Raw genomic sequence first — 24,911 nt, 5'->3', positions numbered from 1 at the left:
GGCGAAAACCCGTCTCTACTAAAAATATAAAAATTAGCCAGACGTGGTGGCAGGAACCTGTAATCTCAGCTACTTGGGAGGCTGAGGCAGAAGAATGGCTTGAACCGGAGAGAGAAGGTTGCAGTGGGCAAGATTGCGCCTGGGGGATAGAGCAAGGCTCTGTCTCCAAAGCAAGCAAACAAACCACGACAACAACAAACAGCAAATGGGGAACAAAAGTAGAGTGGGAAAATTTCTTTACAATAATTAACATAAATGAATTTAAAAGAAAATACAATTCAGTCCTAATGCTTGTTTTTCCAAAGCATGAATTACAATAGTTGATGACTTCAAGGATAAATTTTCCTTCAAAAAAATTCCGCTAACTTCAAATTTTTGTCAATTGGGTTTGACAATGAAATAGAAGTGCTCCACTGTTTTGGTGTTTGTTATACTTGCCATTTTTAAAAAAAAAAATCAAATTGAGAAAAATTCAACAGAATATAGTAAGAAATAAAATTTGCAGTTGTGTTCTATAAAGCCTCTTGCTTTTGTATATTTAGGATCTAATAGCTAAAAGTAGAAGGGCATTCTTGGGAGGAGTTACTCAAGTTACTTATATATGTTGATTCACACTAATATGAAAATTGTCTTAATGAGTCTATGGACAACGGTATCTACAAATTGGATCCAAAGAATTCTGACAGCCAATATGATAGGATTCATTAATCATGACTCAAAAAAAAAAGAATAGGTCTAAGTACCATGGGTGGTGAACTAGCTGGTGTCTTCCCAACATATGGCTGATCCCAATGTTTACTGGTCCTAAGAACATTATATTCACTGGTGTAGAGAGAATGGAAACATAAATGTTGCATTGACTTGCTTCAGGTCTTCGTGAAGTGAATCACTCAGGTAAGTACTCAGCAGACATGGATCTTATAGAAGTTTGAATATTGTGTGCTTGTAGGACCTCTGATAGTCCACAAAGCTTAGTATGCACGGTCCAGGCTCCAGAAAGCACATATTGCAGAGGCCCCCAAATGGGATACCAAAATGAGGCTCCCTTGCCTCTGCCTTCCCTGCATCAGTTAACCATAAGTAAAACAGAAAAGTACGTAACAGTAAGAAATAACTTAACTAGATTGCAAATCCCATAGGCATGTCTACTAATTTACTGATAGACAGAGTGTACATTTACACGAAATATATGCACATATGTACATTGAAAAGGTAATTTATGCATATATTACATGAAAATTAATACATAAGAATATGTGTAGATGTATATTTACATTCTTCATCAATTAAATCATAAACACATTCTTGTACTAAGAATATTCCCAAGATGAGTGAACAAGACAATATTTGTTTTATATGGTAGTTATTTTTAGATTTTAGGCAAAATATAAGAAACTAAAAATTATATTTGAAAAATTAATATCCTCATTAACTTGTAAAAGACACGGTTAAATTAAAAATGAAACAAAATACATACATTTTAGTTCACGTTCATTTCTTCTAATGATTATAATGTTAAAATGATAGATTTTTAAAAGTAAAGGTTAAGACAATAATAAAAATGATGATAGCAATGGAAAACAGGCCTTTGCAAAATTTGTAAATTGAAATGTGAGTTTTGTTCCTGACATAAAAACTAGATTAAAGAGCAATTTGATTTATAATTTTTAACTACACAAAGAGTTGGGATATACAAATTCTTGAACAGATAATCAGAGACTTTGGATTGGTAGGAGGATCTTTTCTGGTTATTGCATCTAAAAACCCAACTAGGGATGAATCTGTTCGGCAAAATTCCTAAAATATTCCTCCTCCTGCAAGGGTACATCTAGAGACACAGAACACACTAGCTCCTTTTTTATTTTCTAACTAGAATTTTTAATTATTAAAAATGTTTTTCTTTATGTACTCTCTACTGATAACCCCAATGCAGTAGTCTATATTCTTCCCCCTTCTGTCAGTAATTCAGCAAATTTTTTTTAACATGTACTATGTGCCAGGGACTGGAGTCCTCCACAATTAATTGAATTACTGTGTCACATTAAGAAGGCAGATAGTGAATCCTTCCCAGTGACACAAACTGACACAATGTATATATCTTTCACTATATGTACTCTCATTCTACGAATGTTTGCTACAATGATATACAATAAATTTTACCTAAAAGTTATTATCAAACTCTAAACCCCACTCTATTTATACACATCAGTGGAAATGTCTAATTGCAGGCCAGACCTGGTGAGAGGAAGCAGAGTGTTCTGCAATTGTCTATGTGTTTTTATTCTAATAACAAGCATCTCCTGCTTGTGCTTTCTATTAATAGATGGATTTTTCATTATCACTCTCAATTCCCCTCATAGTTTTACGTAAATATGTCTCCTAAGGAAGTCAAAAAGCCTTTGAAGAAAGTCAGTGAGTTTTAAAGGCCTTGAAAATCCATTATTTTAGAAGAAAAGTTGGAATGATAAAGTATATTGAGATAGATGTTTGTTATGAAATGAAAATTTAATTTGTCTCTGATACTGCTCAGCTTCTGCACACAAATATTTCAAAGAACAAGTTTAAGTGTTAAATAACAGGGCAATGGATGTATGAAATTCTTTATGTGTGCATGAATAGTTGTTATATGGGTATTTAAGAGTATCTTCAACATACTGAGGACTTTGGTTGGAGTTTTGAATAATTCTTCTTCCATTAAAAATACAGAGATAAAGGTTCTTGCTATCTCCAAATTCACTATTCAGCAAACTTTCAGGAGAGGACAACGTTCAGCTAAAGGGGATGTCTAAACTCCAGGTGGAGGCTGTGGGCCATCCCTTCCATCAGCACTTGCCAGAACTTCAGGAACTTTTGGGGCATTCTCTTGGCTCAGATTTCTCTTGTACTTAAATGCTCATAAGTGTGCATCAGGCCATCTCATCTTCAGGCATTACTCCTTGATCGTCCGTCTATAGCTTTACATTTATCCATCAAAGATTATATCTAATTTAGTTAGCTACTCAAATCTATTGACATCTTGATGCTTTTTTCTTCAACGCGTATAGGTCATTTTTCCACCATCTCTTAGGCTTCATGCTTTCTTTATATTTGTTCAGCAAATGATTATTTAAAATGTGTATTCAATAATGATTAGTGAATGGGATTTTTATTGTTTTATAATAAATATATTATTTTTATATATATTTGATATTTCATAAGAAAATGATTACTTTTAGTTAGTATATTTCACTTAAATGGATCTCCATGAGAGCCCTGTGAGGTGGACCAGGCAAATCTCCATGGTACTAGAATGATCCTGTCTTAGGTGAATTTCCTGTGATCTCAGGACTATAAGCTATGCAGGATGGGACCACAGAGTTATTTTGACTCTTGGTCTAATGATCGTTCCTTAAATCCATTCCTTAATTCACTGATACAATTCCAAACCAGAACATGTCAATGTTGTTTCCCTATCTTTAAAAGTTTGTTTGGGAAAAATTATGTTTCGTGTTGACATGAGGTACAACGTCACTGTCACCATGAGAAAAAATACAAGACTGGATCATGATAAGAGGCAGAAGATTCCTTTCAGAAATCCAGATCAGTCATTCATCAGGGCAGTAAACCCTCTCTACAACTAAAACGTTTTTGAGATTCTTCATTCTCCCAGCTATGTTGTTAAAAAATGGAAGTAAAATTTCCATGATGTAAGCCAGTAGGCAAATCACACCTGATAGATCAAACGATGGTGGGAGGGACTTGCTCTCCCTTTGAATACATCATTTTTCTTTCTTTAGTTCCCAGTTTACTTTCTTTCTTTAGTTCTTTAGCTCTTTCTTCAGGTATTTAGTTCCTTTCTTTAGTTCTTTAGTTCCTTTCTTTAGCTTAGTTTCTTTCTTTAGTTTCTTTAGTTTTCTTTCTTTAGTTACCAAATATTAGCTTCTATAATTACCTCTACCAATAATGCTATACCAAGACACAAGGGCTGATGGGTTTATTAAGGGCACTGATTGACTATCCTTAGAAAGCAACATTTCATCTGACAAAAAAAAAAGTATCTTTTCTTGCCTCTAAAAAATATATGGATTGTCTCTATACAAATAGAGCAGCAGAAATTGTTTATCAGTAGAACAGCGTAGTTATGTTAAAAATATGTTTATACTTTCTCATCTCATGTTTCTTCCAATTACTTTTGGTCTGCTATTATAAGCTAAGATATTTGTAATACTTCTATTTCCTTTTTTTTTCATGTTTGCGCCTTGGTATAAAATAAAGAAAAAAAAACAGAAACTTGAGACTGTAAAATGATGATAAACCTAAAATGCATTTCCAGTGATAGTTAGTGACATAAAAATGAGAAAGCAGCCATGAATACTTTCATCAAAAGAATCATAAGTGTAGAACTACAGAAGAACTGAATTGTTTGAGGTGGAGGGGACTCCTGGGATTGCCCAGGTGTTCCATTCTATCACTGAAGAAGACACCACAATGTTGAGTGAGTGACTTGCCTGGAGGTACGCAAGTCCTTGGCTGAGGTACTGTTATGTACCCTAACACTAATGGGGTATCAAGTTGGTGGGGTGGGCGGCAGATTATGGCTGCTTAGAACAGCAGAATGGCAATATTAGTCCTCAAATGAGGGAGCTGCAAATGGCCAAACCACTCCAGAAGCACAGATTCAGTAGCTCTAGCAGTAGGTATGCTCTAAATACACAGCAAGGAAAAAGACCAGTCATTTTCCTAAGAGTGGATTCAGCACATTTTTGTTTCTCTTCAGCACCTTCCCTTCATTTTTGGTTTCCCTTCCACATTTTGATGATGATACTTTTCCCCAGGAGCATCATCAAAAGGGAGAAAGACAGCATAGCCTCTCCATCTCATGCCCCTATATTCTGCTCCATCCCATTGCCTGGGAGCCAGGTTTCCCTTAATTCTTATTTTTTTTCTTTTTCTTTTTCTTTTTTTTTTGAGATGGAGTCTTGCTCTGCCCCTAGGCTGGACTGCAGTAGTGTGACCTTGGCTCACTGCAACCTCTGCCTTCCGGGTTAGAGCAATTCTCCTGCCTCTGCCTCCTGAGTAGCTGGGACTACAGGCGCACACCACCATGCACAGCTAATTTTTGTATTTTTAGTAGAGATGGGGTTTCACCATGTTGGCCAGGCTGCTCTCAAACTCCTAACCTCAGGTGATCCACCTGCCTTGGCCTCCCAAACTGCTGGGATTACAGGTGTGAGCCACCATGCCTGGCCCGCCTTAATTCTTAGAACTTCTATTTGTTGACTCTCCCAGAAATCCAATCTGCTCCCCTCTCACATCCACAGGAGACTGAAGACTGTGGCAGATAAAAAAGAAATGAGCTATGCTGAGCTCTCAGGGACCTTGGGCCTCTTCAGGGGAAAGAACACTCTAGAGATACAAGCAGGGCTTTGTTTCCCAGGCTGCTTGGATCACCCCCAGTTCTGCTGACACATTGTGCCCAATGTCCAGACTGCATGATACCTGGCAGCAGCTGCAAACCAAAGCTATCTTTGGATAGCTATTCTTTGGTCATCAAAAGCAAAGAAAAGGAAAGACCAATATAGATTTGCACCATGCAGCTCACTGACTAATTTCTATATATAATTGCTTTTACATTTTTGTAAATCAACTGGTAAAGTATCACTATCCTTGTAAGAGATGTGTGTGTGTGTGTGAGAGAGAGAGAGAGAGAGAAAGGGACACTGACAGAAAGAAGAGAACAGAAGGAAAGGAGGGAGAAAGACAGAAAAAAGGTGAAGGAGGGAAGAGAGCAGTTATGGAGAGAAGGCTTAACCCAGAAATGGGAGAAGAGGGGGAAAACAGAAATCCAAGTAAAGACCTAAAGGCAGTGTGACTCCATCATGATACCCCAGCATTCACTGAGCTCACTCTACAGACACATGCAAGTGGATTTTTAAAAGGAAACTGGTAGAAAGCCCAAGTTTCTTATTATGATGGATATGGGTTGAAGGGCAGCAATGACCACAGCACGGGAGCTGGAGGTAGAGGGGACCAGGGGAACATCCAAGGTGGAAACTCTGTAAAAACCTTGGGGAGGGTTTTAAATTCCGCAGACCTGAGAATTGGAAGAACAATACAAATTCAACTAGATCTCCAAGGAGTAAATGGGGGTCACCCTACCTGTTTTAAAATTATTGTTTTTCTGTTTTGTTTTGTTTTGTTTTGTTTTGTTTGAGAGGGAAAATCTTGCTCTGTTGCCCAGGCTGGAGAGCAGTGGCGCAGTCTTGGCTCACCGCAACCTCCGCCTCCTGAGCTGAAGGGATTCTTCTGCCTCAGCCTCCCAAGTAGTTGGGATTACAGGCACCCGCCACTACGCCCGGCTAATTTTTGTACTTTTAGTAGAGACAGGGTTTCACCATATTGGCTAGGCTGGTCTTGAACTCCTGACCTCGTGATCCACCCGCCACTGCCTCCCAAAGTGCTGGCATTACAGACGTGAGCCACCAAAGATTATCACATACCTACATACACTGAAACCAAACCAAAACAATACAACTTGGGTTCAAAAAACATATGGAGCTATTTCGAGATTACGAACATAGGAAGTGGCAGTGGTGGGCCTGGGAGCCAGACAGGCCTGACCTCAAAGACTGAACTCCTTCCTCTCACAAGTGTCACCCGAACTGGCATGAATGAGACAACCAGAGTCAGAAAGAGCGAACCGCACCAACGAGCCCAGTCCAGGCTTCTTAGTTACTGGGAGAAAGAGGTTGAGTAGAGGCAATATGTAGGTCTTCCCACCTTCTATTGGCCACAGGTAGGTCAGTACAGGCATCTTCCAACCTGAGAGGCACCAATAACCCCTCTAACAAAGAACAAGGTGAATTATCCATACAGACATCAGGAAACCCAGGTGGACAATATTTGCATTAGAAATTACTGTACTCATTTATGCTAGAATAAATATTCACAAGGCTAAAACAAAAACAAGATTGCTAATCAGATGATATTCCATAAAAATTAAAGCACATTCTTGAAATCATTATTTACAACATCACTTAAAACATTCCCTATTTCATCTTTGATCTATGCATAACCACCAAAATTACTACTCTTAGGGAGAACAGAACTGTCAAAAAATTTAAAATCATTGCAGTTCAGGCTGGAAGGATTCATGGTAGAAGACAGCACCCCTCAGCACTTTATGGCACACAGTAAGAAATATTTCAGTTTAAGCAAGTCTTTTTTCTGTAATTCTCTATCCTCCTAGTAACTCTCATGCTTTAAACATTCATGCATGCCATATATTGTGTACCTACATTGTGCTTGTCCTTATTAATTGTTGTGAAGACAACAAAGGAAATGCTCATGCCTTCATATAAGGAGATACAGACACGTAAGTGACTACTATAGCAACAGACTGTGAGAAATGGCTTTGTAGACAATATGAGTAATAATTACCATTTATGAAATGAAATTCCTGTGTGGGGGAGTCAGATAGTGTGCCAATCTTAATTGTATCCTTCACAACAAACAAGGTCTTTATTATTACACCCATTTTTAAAGGAGGAAACAGAAGTTTAGAGCAGTTGATTTCCTTGGGGTCCAGGGCCGTGCAAGTGGCAGAGGTGGCTTTGCCTGTGTCCAGTACCCATGATTTCTATACTAAGTTACAACATATTCAAATACAACGTTATGGCTGATCATCAAGGGAAGATATCAGAAGCCACTGGTGGTACCTAGGACATGAAGGTGTCCTTGTAGATTGGCTTTAAGATATGTAGGCAGAAGGGTCTCCCAGGGGAGGGGACAGAATAAACAAAGCCACAAGTATGGAAAGCGAAGAATCCATCCTGGTGTAGGATGGATTGATTAGGTGTACTGGGTCTGGGAAGACCAGCTGAGAGGCACTGACATAGCGCCGATCATAAGTAACAATGATTTGAATTGGGACGAGAAGTAAAATTGGGAATGGAAATGAGAGGATGGGGAACATTGTCACTTTGTTATTCAATAGATATCTAGTTCAAAAAGTCTCCTACCAAATTATTTATTTCCCTCCTAGAAACAGCTCCTCCTTCTTTCTATCATGTTTTTCAGAAAATGTTAACTCAATCTACCAGTTGCTCAAGAAAAAAGCTTAGTCACCTCCTTGATTCTTCCTTTTCTCCCATCCTTGCTATCTTAGTCATTACCTAACCTGGCCATTCACCCTGAAATCTCTACTGAGTGTATCTGTGTCCTTCCACATTTACTAGGCCATAGTTATTTTCCACCTACATTACAGCAATATCCTCTAAATCAGCCCATCCCTCTAAGGGTTTTGTCATTTTCTATCCAGTATAAAAAGTGCTACAGCCTAGGTGTTGTTCAAAAAATACAGATTTGATCACATTATTCCACAGTTTCAAACCTTTCAATGCATCTCATTGCTCTCAATAAAACATCCACAATTCATTGCTTGGCCGTTTTTCCTGTCCGGCTTCATTCTGCAGCATTTGCACATCACAATGTATACCTCTCCCCAACTGAACTACTGTTTTAGTTTTTCAAATAATTCTGCTTTGTCTCACTGGAAACGTCCCACATGTTGCCTCGGCATGACTTTCTTGCTCCTTCTCCACCATTCCCCACATACTGGAAATACAGACTTCAAATCACCCCTGCCAGGAAGCTTTTCCTGATTGTATTGTCCAGGTCAGACGCACCTCCTATATACGTTCCCATGGCAAGCAGAGTATCTTCCATTAAAGAATATATCACCCTAAATAAGAACTGCCTCTTCAGTTGTCTGTAGTGCCTAGATTTAGGGTTTTGATGTGTCCAACTTTTTCATTTTTGTTCTCAAGGCCTGAGGCAAAGTAGAATGACCTTCCACGTTTCCTTAGAAAAAAACACCAAAAACTTGTGAGATGACTAAAGGAAGGAGAAGGGAAAAAAATCAAAATAAAAAAACTTGTGATGGAACTACTCAATATGACCTAAATTAAGCTAATTTTTTCTAGAAAAAGTATATTTATAAATATATATTATATAGATAGAATATAATAGAAAGTTGAAGGCATACCTATACATAAAAGCATTCTGCACAACATAAAAGGAGTCATTTATATTCTACAGATGAAACGGGTCGTTGAAAATATTAATTCTAGGAAGAACTAGAAGAAATATCAGATGAAAAAATAATTTTATGGTATCGACGGAGACAATTTTCTAAGCATGGAATCAAATGCAGAGAACTTAAAAGGAAAGATCAATATATTTGACTATATAAAAACTTAAAAGGTCTTAAGAAGAAAAACACAGCACTTTTATCAAAGTTAAAACTAGATATAACAAACTAGGGAAAAAAATAACTTGCTATGTATGGCCTAGAATTGCTATCCTTAATATACATAGAGCCCTGGAAAAAAGAGAAAACACAAAGATGAAGCACCCAATGAGACTTGTATATATAAAAGTTTGAGTAAATGTTACCAGAACATGACACCCCTTATTTCCCATTTAGCACAATTAATAATATAACATATCAAATAATCGGTTTTTAATGCATGACTGTAGTCACAGGAGAGTAAGGGAATTCTTTAGAAGGCTTTACAAAGAAAAAAAAAAAAGAAAGGAAAGAAAGAGAGAATCCACATGAGTAAGCAAGCACTAGAATGGGAAGTTTTCTTCAGTTTATATGCCAATCACTGGTGGCCCGGAGTCTGAGTTTTAGTCGGCCATGCAAATAAGGAACTAAGGTAGAAGGCCAGATTGAAGACTCCCTGTGAGTACCTTGAATCCCTGATACATGGTAACTCATTTAGAATGAAGGTCCTAGCTTTGGCCTAAAGTAGATACGAAGAAGGACGAAGAGGAGGAGGTGAAGGAGAAGGAGAACTCTCTTGATAATTCTTAAACAAAAATTTGCCCTCATGTTTGAAACAAAATTTATCATACCCTTGTCCACTCCCCACCCAAACTTAAAGTATAATTTAAAGTAGTTATAGATTGCTAAGGCCTCTAGTTATCTGAAAGTAGCCTAGAAATCCTTTCTGAAGACAATTTAAATGTAGCCTAAAAATTACCCCAACAATTTCAAAGGATCAAAGATCAAAAGAATTTAAAAAATTATTATACAAATGAGGAAATAAGCTGCCATGTGTACGTGTAGGCAGAACCAATATACCACAGAATTAAACACCTAAGAACAACAGATATTGGACTTATGACACAAAGACTATAAATCATGCATGTGTAACATGTTTAAATAAATAACAGAAATTGAGAGTAGGAGTTAGGAAAAAAGAACTAACAAAATTATACATACGTATTTGATAAAGAACCAAATAACTCTATAGAAATGAAAAATGTAACGTTAAAAAGACTATCAGATATGGCTTAAAGGAAAATTAGTACATTGAAAAAATATCTGAAGAAAATACAAGAAATGAAGTACACATATAAGGGGTGATGGAAAATAGGAAAGAGATGTTTTAAGGAAAGGATAATAGAGTGGAAAGATCCAACAAGCAGTATAAAGTGCAAAATCCTAATAGAAAATAAAGACAATGATTATTTGGAGTAAAAATTCATGGGAATTTTCCAGAATTAATGAGAGATAACAATGATCAGAATCAGAAGGTTGTGAATTCTACACGTAGATAAATCCTACTGAAATTGCAGTGTAAAAATAAATAGAAGTTTTAAAAAACAGCTGTGGGAAAAAAAGTCATCCACAATAAACAATAATTAGACTACTGGCTTCTCAATAGCAAACACAAAAGTCAGAAAGCAATGGAACAATATTTTGAAAATGCTAAGAGAACATAATTGTTAACCTGGAATTCTAGCCAGAAAAGCATCTTTGAAAGCTACAGTCAAAATAAAAACATTTCTATTTAAACAAAAACTCAGAGCTAACCCCAACTAGACTGTTAAAAAAGAAAATTTCAATGAGATACTTGAAAAATCCCAGATGGAATGTCATAGCTGTAAGACTGTAGTTCCTGGCTCTGTGTCACATCTACACTGTTCCTGTCAAAATTCTCAGATTTAAACAAGTTTGACGATCCTTCCAATACTTCAGCCTCTCCATTCTTTGATTTCCTGTGGCTTTATTCTGCAATCATCTTTAGCCCCTCACTTCTATAACTGTATCTAAATCGTCTCATTACCAACAACTAACCACTTCATCCTTTTAGCTTCAAAGATTCCTATCAGACTGAGCCTACGGCATTCCTTTCGGTAGCATAACACTAATTTTTTTTTCAAATACACTAATCCTTTCACCATTTTACTACCATATTCAACTCTTTAAAGTCATCACACCCACCTGACCAAGCTTAGAATCTCCAGCATGCTGTTTTAATAATTCTCTTGCTCAAGTATTAAACTCCTTAACCATCTCTCATGCCATTGTACTGACCAAGAAAAAATGTCTAACTCGCTAAACAAAATTCTCCATTATGCTATAGTCACACTCCCACACAGGTACTATGATGGGACAAAATTTTGAAAAAGGCACAAGGTTGAATGACTTTGCTTTCCACACATGACCATTAGCCTCAAGTGGTCTTTGAAACTGCCTGGGAAGATTTCCATTTTCCATTCACTATCCTATTCCCTTAAAGAATGATTTCACATCTTCTCCTCTGAATGACCTGTGCTTCTTATTTCCTAAGAACAAAAGGAGAAATTCAAAGGGAACTCACACAAGCCTACCATGCATTTCACTCCTTAATCTGAACCATTACAGATAAACCTGCCTTTATCTCCAGTCCCTTCACTAGAGTGCCTGTTCCAGCCCTTCTCATCGACATAAGATTGTTGCATATTAACTCCCCTTCTCTTTCTTGCATTGTAAATTTTTCATCGCTTTACAAAGGTGCTGTCATTTTTCCCATTTTGAAATCCCTTCCTTGTGTCTACTTCCTATTCTAATTATCACCCTATCACTTTGCTCTTTGCTCCTTTTATAGAAAAAATCCTTGAAACAATTAGACAAAAAAATTAAATAATTACCACCAATTTGCCTTTTTCCATTTTCTCTTTACCTCACTCCAGTCAGTTTTTGCTCATCACTACACTAAAACTGTTTTTTGTTGTTCTTCTTTTTTTTTTTTTTTTGAGATGGAGTCTCACTCTGTCACCCAGGCTGGAGGGCAGTGGTGCAATCTCGGTTCACTGCAAACTCTGCCTTCTGGGTTCAGGCCATTCTCCTGCCTCAGCCCCCCGAGTAGCTGGGATTACAGGCGCCTGTCAACATGCCCGGCTAATTTTTTTGTATTTTTAGTAGAGATGGGTTTTCACCGTGTTAGCCAGGATTGTCTCGATCTCCTGACCTCGATCTGCTCGCCTCGGCCTCCCAAAGTGCTGGGATTACAGGAGTGAGCCACCGCGCTCGGCTTCTTTTTTCTTTTTTCATCAAGATCACCAATGACCTCTCTATTTCATTTTATTTGACCTGTCAGCAGCAGCTGAGACTGTGGCTCTTTTTTCTTCCTTTTTTTGCTTTTCTTTTCTGTTCCTTTCTTTTCTTTCTTCTTTTCCCTTCTTTCCTTTCTTTCTTTCTTTGATTTGTTTTAAGAGAGACAGGGTCTTGTGCTGTCACCCAGGCTAGAGTGTGCTGGTATGATCTAGCTCACTGTAACCTTGAACTTCCCGTTACATTTCACATGTTCAAGCAATCTTCCTGCCTCAGCCTCCTTAGTAGCTGGGACTACAGGCACATACCACCACACGTGGCTATTTTTTTTTACTATTTTTTGTAGATCTGGGGTGTCACTGTATTTCCTAGGCTGGTCTCTAACTCATGGGCTCAAGAGATCCTCCTGGCTCAGCCTCATTCTATCTTAATTCAAACACTTCTCTTCCTTGGCTTTCTCAATACTAGACTTTTCTGATTTTCTTTCTCTTGTCACTCGTTTTCATTCTCCTTTGCTGGTTCCTCCCCACTTCTCCAGCCTCTAAATATTGGAGTCCCTTGGAGCTCAATATTTGGATCTATTCCTCCATTCCCCATGCCAATACCATATTCATATATCTAACTGCCTACTTGTCAGCTCAACTTAAATATCTAAAAGTCATTCCAAATCAAGACCCTTATGTGCTCCACCCACATCTAAATGAGAATCCTGTACAGTCTTCCCCATCTCAATTAATAAAAATTCTACTCTTCCAGTTAGTCTTTTATGCACAAAGTCTTCAAGTCATCCTTGACTCCTTTCTTCCATCACACCTTACCAATAAGCCATGAGCAAATCCTGTCGTTTCCACCTTCAAAATATACCCAGAATCCAGCCACTTCTCAATATCTCTGGTCTAAGCTGTCATCATTTCTCACCTCAATTATTGAAAAAGCTTTCTAATGGTCTCCCTCCTTCTGCCCTACTGCACCACAGTCTATTTTCAGAACAACAACTAGAGTAATCCTTTTAAAACATAAATCAAATCACTTCACTCCTCTGCACAATACCCTCTAATGACTTCCCCTGCACCTCAGAGTAAGAGCCAAAATTCTCACTGTCACTCTTAAGGCCTCTGTATGTTTAGAACCCTATTACTTCTCCGACCTCATATCCTACCATTCTCTAACCTTTGCTTACTTTGCTCCTAATAGGTTAGCCACCAGCTGTTCCCTAAAGATATCAGACATGATTCCACCCAATGAGCTTTCCATTTGCTGCGCTGCAGCTTTAAATAATTTCCCGTTACATTCCACATGATTTACATTCTCACCTCATTCAAATAATTGCTCAAATACCTCTTTTTCACTGAGCTCCTTCCAAACTATCCATTTAAAATTGCACACCCAACACTCCCTGCACTTCTTCCAGGCTTTACATACCATCACAATGTTTATGTCCTTACAAAAAAATGTTTATTTTACTTATGATTTTATAGTATTACTATCAGTTTCCTCCAACTAAAATGTACTTTCCAAGAGGCCAGGAATTTGAGTGTGTTTTATTCACCTGTTTGTCCATTAAAAACTCATGCTCTCCTGAAAGTTGTAGAGATGATGCTAGGAAAGAAGCCACATTTCCCAATGCCCAGTGCATCCAAGCAATGTCATTCCATGAATTCTCAACAATGGAATATAGGTGAAACTGATCTGAGTGTCTTCTGGAACCGAGTGTGTAAGGAGGAGTTACTTCTTCCTCAGTCTCTTTCTGCCCTTATCTTCCAGCTGGCTGTGGAGATCACAGTGAATTTATGGATCTTCCTCAGCCTGGATCTCTGAATGATTACATGGATCTGGGCCCCTCCAACCATCGACTCCCACAATCCAACCCTCATCCTTCTGCCTTTAATAAACACTTGATTTGGACTTTATATGAATGAGAACCAAACTTTTAATGTGTTGGACTACTGAAATATCAGATTATTTATTACAACCACCAGTATTTTCCTAAAAAATATATTACTGCCTATGTCTCCCAATTTTTGGAACACTGAAATGTTAAAAAAAAAATAATCAAATGAAATACATGAATACATGGGAGCAAAGAAAATGTTAAATAGGTGAGTAACCTAAAACATTTGATGAATAATTAATTTGATAAATGAATGAATAAAAACATTTGATAAATGAATTAATAAATTTTATTAATAATGAATTAATAAAATAATTAGTCTACCATTGGTAAATTACTTGCTCTTAGCTTGCTTGTTTCATATTTTCTTGTGTAGTTGCAAATGCTTTCCTATAATGTAGCCCTATATTTTCTTTTAGGAAACAAGACCAAAAAAACTTTTTTTCCTTATGTCCATTTTTAATTTCCCTTTCATAATTACTTTGCATTGCTATTAATCACTTGTAATTGAATCATACTAAACAATGTTGCCCCTTCTTGTTTATATTTTTCAAACATTTATATATCATTATCATGAGCTCCACTTACCACTGTTGAACTAAGCTACACGCTATTAGTTTCTTGTTAGAAGAGTTCACCATCCTCTTAATCACTTTAACTCCTCTCACCTGAACTCTAATTTCTCTATATTTTCATTCTTAAAACAGATCAGGGAACAAATATGGAATAGCTCAGTCACTATTGAGAACAATGTGGACAAAATTTCACATTGCTTTGGTCTTTGAGATTCCCAGAGGTAATTACAGTCTGTGTGAGCTCCTTGGGCACAGAAATGATGGCCCATTCCTCCTGCATCTCTGGTGACCAGTGCAGTTCTTGGAATGTGGTTGGCTGTCACTGTAAGTCTTTTGGATAAACAATACATAAAGAGCAGAATTACAAGTCTGATATGACCCCATGGGCTACTGTTCCCCTTCCCTTCAGCCTACTTCAATATGCAGTCATCTGAAAGAGTACTGGTGAAGTTGATGTTAATGAAGTTGAGGTATTTTTAGGAAAGACTAAATGTGAGTTTTGGTGAGACAGGTAGATCACAACTACATGCATTTCTTTTTTTCACTGCAGTGCCCCTAAACAAACTGAATATTCATTGTGTTTAGTATTGCAATTAGCTAACTTGCACATTGCTTATGAGGATAACTATTACAGTTCTGCCTGTCATACATTTCCAGAAAATGAGGAGCTGTTAACGTACCAAAAAAAAAAAATAATCTAATGCGGTATGTGGCTCCCAGCAATAGTCCAACATTATACATTTGCCAGTGCTGTGACCCACCTTTAGATGGAAGAAGACATTGCTAAGCCAACTTACAATGCTTTAAAGAACAATTGGCGGGGAAAGGTGTGTATTGCCATAATCTGGATGAGAAGCTTGAGCTCAGTTTGACCTTAGTTCAATAGATCTCAAGTAAAGGAAGCAGAGATAGTTGACTGATCATATTTAGTGACACTGTGGTGGAGATAATTTAGATTTAATAATGATGTCCTCTCATTATGACAAGCAAAAATAAACAAACAGGACAGTTGATACAAACACAATTTTTGTAGTTACTTCAAAACTAGATCACTCATTTTTCATCCTTCATACACAAGGTGGTTAAAATGAACTACATCAATCTGTAACTGAAATAATTCTTTTCAAGTAAATATTGAGTCCATGTTTACTAACACTGATTTAAAAACAATGTTCATATTCAGAAAAGTCTCCACAGCCAGTTCTAGGACTATGAGCTGATCATCCATGATGATGCTGAGCCTGTGCTGGGATCCAAACTTCGGCACATTTGGGTTTCAGGTAGGAGCAGTGATGGGCAAGTAGAAGTCATCCTCACGGGATCAGAGACTCTTAGTACATGAAGGTGACAGAAAAGTTGGTTAGAGTGAAGGCCCATGGAGGTCCCTAACAGAAATACCTTGCTTCAAACAATGTAAGTGGCAGAGTCAGAGCTAGTCCTCTGGTTTCCTGAGTTCCACTCCACTGCTCTTTTGACCACTCTAAGTGAAGAATGCATTTTCTGACTGAGTGGCCTCTTAAAAATTAATATCCTTTTATCTGTAGCTTTTGAAATAGGAAGCAAAAAATCAATTACTAACTATAGTTTGCTGGTAGTAAAAGTTGTATCTGTATTAAAATACCTAAGGCTGGATGAAAATAGATAAATATCAATTTGAAGAATTCTAGATATACTGCTTTGCCCATTTTACTGCCATTAAATGGCTCCCAAATTGATCACAGCCTACAACCTCCCCACTATTTCCAGAAAACTACAGACGAGAAAATATAAACTCCCTCTAAAGTTAAAGAATGTGTCTTATATTTGACACAGCAGGATAGAAATGGTGGATACGCATGAGGACGTGGCTAAAGAAATGACCAGGGTAAAGACGAACGGTGGGTAGACAGAAGGATATTCTGCAAGTGGAGGCATGGCTGGAGAGACAGAGAGTAGGAGGAGTCTGAGAGGAAGCAAGGGGTAGAGATGGGAGGAGGAAACGAGACATTATCAGAGTTTTGGTGGTTAAAGTGGTACCTGGTTGGCAACCTGTGACACAGTCTGTCACCACTTTCCACCAAAATGTCTACGAAGGCATAGCAAAGAGGCAAAATTAACAGTCCCAATAAAAACTAAGACTGAGAGTCTCTGTATTGCCAAATCATGTGAGTTATACCAGTCTGAGAGCAGGTAGCAAGACCTTCTATCTTTCTTTGTGCCGTTAGTCTGCAGGACACACAGACTAACAGCACAAATCCCATACCAATGAGAATCCTGAACAACTACCCATTCATCCACCAATCCATTCAGCCAGCCAGCCACCCATTCATCTATTCATCCATCCATTCCTGCATCCCAACAGCAACATTTGTTGAGAATGCACTATGTGCTGTGGTTTATAATAAAATATTACTTGGGTGCAAAAGTAATTGCAGGTTTTGCCATTGAAGGTGATGGCAAAAACCTCAATTACTTTTGCACCAATCTATAATTAAACAGAATAATTTCTGACAGTAATGTATGAAGAAAATTAAAAATGAAGGATGAGGTTGAAGTGACTTGGTGAACATTTAATACTCAGTCTAAGAACATGTCTGAATATTCCACTCCTTGAACACAAAGTGCAGTTAAAGCATCGCTCTCCTTCAGCCCCATCACTGCTTATCCATCTTAGCATATGTGTTCAGAACTGAAGTTTCAGAGAAAACACTGGAAAGGAAGACCATATGTTGCTGGTGAGTGTGTGGGGTGGATAATAGTGGATGGTACAGAAAATGAAACGTATTCTGTTCTACAATAAGTCATTCCTGCAAATTCAACACTATAGGCACAACAGGAAATAAACAATTCTTAGATTCCTAGGGGCTATGATTATTGAGATTTTTAATTTTATGGATTTTATGGGTTCATCTCAAACCAGCAGGGTCACACGAGATGAATGTCAGCTTGGTGCTTTTAAACTGAGCTCTGGGCTACTCATATCCATCTATTGCAGCTATTGATATGAGACAGAAATTTGACCAGCATCCAACTGGATGCAGAGAGTGCCCAAGGGTTCTCCATAGACCCTCTCTTTTGAAAAACATGGGGTTTGGAATGGGCTTTTCTCACTGCAATCTAAATGTACAGAAAAATCTCACATAAAAATCCAAAAACTCTGGAAAGAAAAGAAAAAGCAGAAACAACATAAAGTCTTGGGGAACAGTTATCTTTGAAAATAGCTTTCAATAGGAGCTAAAAGAAAATTTTGGAAAGTTACTTGGCAGCCCCCTTATAATTGTTTTTTAAATGCAAAGAAGTAGGATTTAAGGAAGCTCTAACTGCAACAGCAGAAAAAATAAGACCCATTGGAAACATTAAGAAACAGAATGTATCCAAAGCAATATATGAGGAGTGTTATATAGAAACTACTTGAGCTACCTAAAACACACAGGGTGAAAATGATGAAGGGTCCTCTTATGATTGATGTTGAATGCAGACAACAGACATCCAAATCTAAAAAATAAGGCAGCAATCTTTGCAGCGAAACAATTATCAAAGCCTTACTGGAAGAAGAGTTTCCTAACCTGAGAAAAGACCTAAGTATATCATAAAAAGCATATACTTATTCTTCCTATACCGTATGAAGAATAAATGAAAAAGCATGTCAGATGAACTTTGAATAACATTATTTTGTTATAGTGGTCTATTCAGAGATTCAACTTCTTCCTGGTTTAGTCTTGGGAGGCTGTATGTGTCGAGGAAATTATCCATTTCTTCTAGATTTTCTAGTTTATTTGCGTAGTTGTTTGTAGTATTCTCTGATGGTAGTTTGTATTTCTGTGGGATCGCTGGTGATATCCCCTTTATCATTTTTTATTGCATCTATTTAATTCTTCTCTCTTTTTTTCTTTATTAGTCTTGCTAGTGGTCTATCAATTTTGTTGATCCTTTCAAAAAACCAGCTCCTGGATTCATTAATTTTTTGAAGGGTTTTTTGTGTCTCTATCTCCTTCAGTTCTGCTCTGATTTTAGTTATTTCTTGCCTTCTGCTAGCTTTTGAATGTGTTCGCTCTTGCTTTTCTAATTATTTTAATTGTGATGTTAGGGTGTCAATTTTGGATCTTTCCTGCTTTCTCTTGTGGGCATTTAGTGCTACAAATTTCCCTCTACACACTGCTTTGAATGTGTCCCAGAGATTCTGGTATGTTGTGTCTTTGTTCTCGTTGGTTTCAAAGAACATCTTTATTTCTGCCTTCATTTCGTTATGTACCCAGTAGTCATTCAGGAGCAGGTTGTTCAGTTTCCACGTAGTTGTGCGGTTTTGAGTGAGTTTCTTAATCCTGAGTTCTAGTTTGATTGCACTGTGGTCTGAGAGACAGTTTGTTATAATTTCTGTTCTTTTACATTTGCTGAGGAGAGCTTTACTTCCAACTATGTGGTCAATTTTGGAATAGGTATGATATGGTGCTGAAAAAAATGTATATTCTGTTGATTTGGGGTGGAGAGTTCTGTAGATGTCTATTAGGTCCTCTTGGTGCAGAGCTGAGCTCAATTCCTGGGTATCCTTGTTAACTTTCTGTCTCGTTGATCTGTCTAATGTTGACAGTGGGGTGTTAAAGTCTCCCATTATTATTGTGTGGGAGTCTAAGTCACTTTGTAGGTCACTCAGGACTTGCTTTATGAAACTGGGTGCTCCTGTATTGGGTGCATATATATTTAGGATAGTTAGCTCTTCTTGTTGAATTGATCCCTTTACCATTATGTAATGGCCTTCTTTGTCTCTTTTGATCTTTGTTGGTTTAAACTCTGTTTTATCAGAGACGAGGATTGCAACCCCTGCCTTTTTTTGTTTTCCATTTGCTTGGTAGATCTTCCTCTATCCTTTTATTTTGAGCCTATGTGTGTCTCTGCATGTGAGATGGGTCTCCTGAATACAGCACACTGATGGGTCTTGACTCTATCCAATTTGCCAGTCTGTGTCTTTTAATTGGAGCATTTAGTCCATTTACATTTAAAGTTAATATTGTTATGTGTGAATTTGATCCTGTCATTATGATGTTAGCTGGTTGTTTTGCTCATTAGTTGATGCAGTTTCTTCCTAGTCTCGATGGTCTTTACATTTTGGCATGATTTTGCGGCAGCTGTTACTGGTTGTTCCTTTCCATGTTTAGTGCTTCCTTCAGGAGCTCTTTTAGGGCAGGCCTAGTGGTGACAAAATCTCTCAGCATTTGCTTGTCTGTAAAGTATTTTATTTCTCCTTCGCTTATGAAGCTTAGTTTGGCTGGATATGAAATTCTGGGTTGAAAATTCTTTCCTTTAAGAATGTTGAATATTGTCCCCCACTCTCTTCTGGCTTGTAGAGTTTCTGCCTAGAGATCCGCTGTTAGTCTGATGGGCTTCCCTTTGTGGGTAACCCGACCTTTCTCTCTGGCTGCCCTTAACATTTTCTCCTTCATTTCAACTTTGGTGAATCTGACAATTATGTGTCTTGGAGTTGCTCTTCTCGAGGAGTATCTTTGTGGCGTTCTCTGAAATTGTGGCAATAATCAATAGCTTACCAACCAAAAAGAGTCCAGGACCAGATGGATTCACAGCCGAATTCTACCAGAGGTACAAGGAGGAACTGGTAACATTCCTTCTGAAACTATTCCAATCAATAGAAAAAGAGGGAATCCTCCCTAACTCATTTTATGAGGCCAGCATCATCCTGATACCAAAGCCTGGCAGAGACACAACCAAGAAAGAGAATTTTAGACCAATATCCTTGATGAACATTGATGCAAAAATCCTCAGTAAAATACTGGCAAACCGAATCCAGCAGCACATCAAAAAGCTTATCCACCATGATCAAGTGGGCTTCATCCCTGGGATGCAAGGCTAGTTCAATATACATAAATCAATAAATGTAATCCAGCATATAAACAGAACCAAAGACAAAAACCACACGATTATCTCAATAGATGCAGAAAAGGCCTTTGACAAAATTCAACAACGCTTCATGCTAAAAACTCTCAATAAATTAGGTATTGATGGAACGTATCTCAAAATAATAAGAGCTATTTATGACAAACCCACAGCCAATATCATACTGAATGGGCAAAAACTGGAAGCATTCCCTTTGAAAACTGGCACAAGACAGGGATGCCCTCCCTCACCACTCCTATTCAACATAGTGTTGGAAGTTGTGGCCAGGGCAATTAGGCAGGAGAAGGAAATAAATGGTATTCAATTAGGAAAAGAGGAAGTCAAATTGTCCCTGTTTGCAGATGACATGATTGTATATCTAGAAAACCCCATCGTCTCAGCCCAAAATCTCCTTAAGCTGATAAGCAACTACAGCAAAGTCTCAGGATACAAAATCAATGTAAAAAAATCCCAAGCATTCTTATACACCAATAACAGACAAATAGCCAAATCATGAGTGAACTCCCATTCACAATTGCTTCAAAGAGAATACAATACCTAGGAATCCAATTTACAAGGGACATGAAGGACCTCTTCAAGGAGAATTACAAACCACTGCTCAATGAAATAAAAGAGGATACAAACAAATGGAAGAACATTCCATGCTCATGGGTAACAAGAATCAATATCATGAAAATGGCCACACTGCCCAAGGTAATTTATAGATTCAATGCCATCCCCATCAAGCTACCAATGACTTTCTTCACAGAATTGGAAAAAAACTACTTTAAAGTTCATATGGAACCAAAAAAGAGCCCGCATTGCCAAGTCAATCCTAAGCCAAAAGAACAAAGCTGGAGGCATCACGCTACCTGACTTCAAACTATACTACAAGACTACAGTAACCAAAACAGCATGGTACTGGTACCAAAACAGAGATATAGATCAATGGAACAGAACAGAGCCCTCAGAAATAACACCGCATATCTACAACCATCTGATCTTTGACAAACCTGAGAAAAACAAGCAATGGGGAAAGGATTCCCTATTTAATAAATGGTGCTGGGAAAACTGGCTAGCCATATGTAGAAAGCTGAAACTGGATCTCTTCCGTACACCTTATACAAAAATTAATTCAAGATGGATTAAAGACTTAAACGTTAGACTTAAAACCATAAAAACCCTAGAAGAAAACCTAGGCATTACCATTCAGGACATAGGCATGGGCAAGGACTTCACGTCTAAAACACCAAAAGCAATGGCAACAAAAGCCATAATTGACAAATGGGATCTAATTAAACTAAAGAGCTTCTGCACAGCAAAAGAAACTACCAACAGAGTGAACAGGCAACCTACAAAATGGGAGAAAATTCTCGCAACCTACTCATCTGACAAAGGGCTAATATCCAGAATCTACAAAGAACTCAAACAAATTTACAAGAAAAAAACAAACAACCCCATCAACAAGTGGGCGAAGGATATGAACAGACACTTCTCAAAAGAAGACATTTATGCAGCCAAAAGACACATGAAAAAATGCTCATCATCACTGGCCATCAGAGAAATGCAAATCAAAACCACAATGAGATACCATCTCACACCAGTTAGAATGGCGATCATTAAAAAGTCAGGAAACAACAGGTGCTGGAGAGGATGTGGAGAAATAGGAACACTTTTACACTGTTGGTGGGACTGTAAACTAGTTCAACCATTGTGGAAGTCAGTGTGGCGATTCCTCAGGGATCTAGAACTAGAAATACCATTTGACCCAGCCATCCCATTACTGGGTATATACCCAAAGGACTATAAATCTTGCTGCTATAAAGACACATGCACACGTATGTTTATTGAGGCACTATTCACGATAGCAAAGACTTGGAACCAACCCAAATGTCCAACAATGATAGACTTGATTAAGAAAATGTGGCACATATACACCATAGAATACTATGCAGCCATAAAAAATGATGAGTTCATCTCCTTTGTAGGGACATGGATGAAATTGGAAATCATCATTCTCAGTAAACTATCGCAAGGACAAAAAACCGAACACTTCATGTTCTCACTCATAGGTGGGAGTTGAACAATGAGAACACATGGACACAGGAAGGAGAACATCACACTCTGTGGGGTGGGGAGAGCGGGGAGGGATAGCATTAGGAGATATACCTAATGCTAAATGAAGAGTTAATAGGTGCAGCACACCAGCATGGCACATGTATACATATGTAACTAACCTGCACATTGTGCACATGTACCCTAAAACTTAAAGTATAATAATAATAAAATAAAAATTAAAAAAATTATTTTGTTAGGATGTTAATGGGGGAAAAACACTGATTTCCAGCTGGGGTCGCTGTCTGTGTGGCGTTGGCATGTTCTCTCCATGTCTGCATGGTTTTTCTCTGGATACTCTTGTTTTCTCTCACATCCCTTAGATGTACATGTTAGTTTTGTTGGCATGTCTACATTGTTCCAGCCTGAGTGAGTGTGGGTATGTGGGTGAGTGTGCCCTATGATGGAAGGGTATCCTGTCCACGGTTAGGTGCTGCCTTGCCCCATGAGCTCCTGAAATAGGATCTGGCCACCTGCAACCCTGAACTACAGTGAGAGAGTTGGAAAGTGAATTAATAAATACAAATTATTGTAAAGCAAAACTTCATAAAGTATATGATAATCATACACATGCTCAACAATAAACTATGTGGTACAGAAGCTCTCGGTTAGCTCACCATATTTGTAATTGTTAACTGTGTGGTGGTAGGAAGCGTCCCTGACAATTTTCACTTTGCAAACCTTCATTCCTGGATTAAACTCACCACCAATACAAACAATCACTGTCGCTCACTCATTCACCAAAAATGAAATAAACAATTACCTTACTTGTTTTTATTAGTCTATCTTAAATGTATATACAGATAACACTTTACTTCAATGTTTAATATTAGAAGAGCTTTGGTATTTATTTAGAAGTTTGGTGATGTTTTGTACACCAGAAAGATGCAGCAGGAACTTAACTGTTGTTTATATCAATTAGCTTATGGTAAAATTGGTTTTGTTATATGTCAAAACCAATTTTGTGGTATGACTTAAAGCTGCAGTTTCCAAGATCCTATTAACTATGTTAAGTGAGGACTTACTATATTACAAGCACTAGATCATCAAAAATATATAATATAAAGCAAAGCAACTGCCCAGAAATGGACCAGAGTGTTATACCTACCTATGTTATTCCATGTGTGGAGGTGACAGGATGATTCTCCAGTGTGCAAAAATACTCCAAATATATTCACTACCCAAACAGAAATTGATCAAAATTAAGAAGTTAAGGACTGGGATTATTTGATAAAAAGAACTACATATTCTACTCTTCTAACTTAAAATAACAGCCCTGAACACAAATATATTTATCACTAAATATGACTTTTTGAAACAGTAGTACCACAAGAACAAGCAAAGCAAAGAGATAATTTTAGCTTTTTTTAAAAAAAAGTTTTATTCTGAGCCAACTAATATTTGATTGAGGTAAGAAATAAGACACACTTAAGTGTGGAGAAATGTAGTAGTTCATAAGCTTGAACTTGCTTATTTGTTTTCTTCCCTCTCAGGTACTATCAATATAGTGTAGATTTGTACAGGAAAACCATCACACAACACTTGAATTAAGCACTAAGAGACTCATCAACATTTTCTGCCATGCAGTTGTCCTCACTTAAAGATAATAATTCTGGGTTTAAGAAGCTCAAAGTCCTAATGTTATTTTAACGACATCATTTATTTCCCAGGGACCAGTGACACTGCCACAGATTCTCATACATTTTAAATGAGCAGGCATGAAACTGTCTACATATCTAATGACAAATATAGCAGAATAAAAATAATGCCAAAATTTCATGTCCTCTTAGGAAAAAATCTCTAATAAAATGTTTTGCAAATGTTACCATTATGTGTCAGTTTGCATCCTACTACATAATTATTACTCAAAAGGTTTTGTCTATAATTTTATTCAAAATACGTTGACCTAGCATTCACTTTCCCTTGATATTAAAAACAAATAAAAACTAAATGACAAAAATATCACAAGAAATGTCTAGCACAGATAACTCAAACAGCCTAATAGTTGAAAAATTCTGAACACTTTTCATTTGAAAATGAGAGGTTAAGTTTCCTACACATTACTGATGCTAATGAAGTCTTAACCACAATGAACCAT

At 37.5% G+C, this 24,911-nt stretch overlaps 1 protein-coding gene and 1 long non-coding RNA gene across 17 annotated transcripts in view; both read right to left on the bottom strand.

Moving 5' to 3' along the window:
* NRG3 (neuregulin 3) overlaps positions 1–24,911 on the bottom strand; it is a 1,147,889-nt gene that overhangs the window by 955,290 nt on the left and 167,688 nt on the right. The gene's annotated exons all lie outside the window — the stretch shown is intronic.
* LOC117974659 (uncharacterized) lies at positions 3,762–24,075 on the bottom strand. The gene is made up of 2 exons (XR_004664744.3): positions 23,922–24,075; positions 3,762–16,163 (listed from the first exon to the last, which is right to left on the bottom strand). It is a non-coding gene; the product is annotated as an uncharacterized LOC117974659 (long non-coding RNA).

This window comes from Pan paniscus, chromosome 8 (assembly GCF_029289425.2).
Source record: "Pan paniscus chromosome 8, NHGRI_mPanPan1-v2.0_pri, whole genome shotgun sequence".
NCBI classification, from domain to species: Eukaryota; Metazoa; Chordata; class Mammalia; order Primates; family Hominidae; genus Pan; species Pan paniscus.
The sequence above is the reverse complement of the archived record's forward strand: the minus strand, read 5'-3'. Positions and strand labels throughout refer to the sequence as shown.